Here is a 1,688-nt window from a genome sequence, read left to right as displayed (position 1 = left end):
CCTTCTCCTCCTATACAAATATAGAGCAACGTCAATAGGTCCGCTTGCATATATATTTTTAGATTCAAGCAGGATTCTTTACTCCTGGTACTGCCTAGTTTTTTTTCACATTCTTCATGTATCCCGATAGCATGATGGTTACATACTGATTTCTTTGTTTCCTTCTTTGCAGGTGAAATGAATCTCGCACGCTGCTCAGCTAGAACGGAAGTACCAAGTCGAGGTTGAGCTGTCAGTTCAGTTGCCATGGACGTAGTAAGCCCGACGTGTGTCACGTGTGGTCTCCTCGACCAGGAACAGGACGTTGGAAAGGAGGGTACCGGCGACTCGTGCTCGCCCTCGCTGCCGTTCTCGCTGCTCTTTGTCGTCTGCGGCCTGGTGACCATATTTCTCCAACGTCGTCAACCTGCTCGCTCTCAATTTCGCGCAACACTGCTTCAGTGAAAACACAAGGCTGTGCTTCCAGGCCGTGGCCGTCGTCGATTTCTTCGTCGGTCTCTTCTGCTGCACCTTCCACTCCATCCGCTTCTCCGGGCTGTCGATCGCAACCACGAGGGCTTTTTCGATCACGGGGGTCATATTCTGCTCGACACTGTTTAACCAATCCGTTATGATTCTCGCCTGCGTCAGCGTCGACCGCTACCTGGCCATCACCCGGCCGCTCCGCTACCATACCATCGTCACTCGGCGGCGGATGATCGCGCTCATTCTGGGCGGGGTGCTGATTGGGACGATCAACTCGGCTTCGAGCCTTTTGCACAAGATACTGACAAACGTTAAGGATCTGAAGTTTGCCTCAGTCGAAATCGCCTACAATCCTGTGCTCATCGTCTATTTCGCACTTATCGTGATCTCGGCCGGAGTAACCACGTTTTGCAACATCGTGCTGGTGAAATTGGCGCGTAGACACCGAAGGCGCATTTTCGCGCAGACGGAAGCGCACGGGAAGACGTCGAACGCCTTACCACCAGTTCAGCAACCGCGCAGCAATAAAGACGTGCGCACGGTGCTCGCCGTGACGGGCGCGTTCTATGTCACGTGGGGTGCGCAGGTGTCGGTTAACTTCGTCAGCGCTGTTACGGGCGTAGAGATACATTGCATTGTCCGCAACATCCTGCTCATTCTCGTCATCAGCAATAGTTTCTGGAACGCGCTCATCTATCTTCTCATTAACTCAACATTTCGACGGACGGTCATTCTCATGTTCACCCGTGGACGGACGATGTTACCGAACAGGACAACGTCCTTTGCCTTGCCCGTGGTGACAGAGAGCTGAAGATGCCTTTTAATTAATACTCTGTGAGACGTTGTGTGTGGTATAGTTAGAGTTTATCAATTTAGTGTAGCGAAGAGTTTCGTTCTCTACCCGATGTGGAGATTCTACTCCTACTCACAGGGATAAAGAAATGAAAAATGCGAGAATGAATGAAAGGTGAAAAGGACCGGAAGACGGCAAGGAAAAGAGTGAGAGGTTGAGGAAGGAGATTGAATAAGAACTCCGGCTAATGTTCAGACTTTTGTATTTGAACAACTATAAATTAGTTATAATGGGTACGACGTTTCAGAATTTATAGTGATTGACCATAAGGAATAAGAATGTTTTCAAAATTTTTAACAAATCACTATGAACGAGGATGATGACATGCAGTGACATGGTAGACTCGCCATAGGAATGCATGAGTGGGGGT

The 1,688-nt window shown here is 49.3% G+C and overlaps 1 pseudogene; it reads left to right on the top strand.

Moving 5' to 3' along the window:
- The first annotated feature begins 246 nt into the window (after positions 1-246).
- LOC139739839 (probable G-protein coupled receptor 21) lies at positions 247-1,276 on the top strand (annotated as a pseudogene).
- Positions 1,277-1,688: the final 412 nt, after the last annotated feature.

Source organism: Diadema antillarum, unplaced genomic scaffold (assembly GCF_040938485.1).
Source record: "Diadema antillarum isolate AM-2024a unplaced genomic scaffold, OU_Dant_1.0 seq00000820_RagTag, whole genome shotgun sequence".
In the NCBI taxonomy this organism is placed as follows: domain Eukaryota; kingdom Metazoa; phylum Echinodermata; class Echinoidea; order Diadematoida; family Diadematidae; genus Diadema; species Diadema antillarum.
Note: the sequence above shows the minus strand (reverse complement) of the source record. Positions and strands in the feature narration are given on the sequence as shown.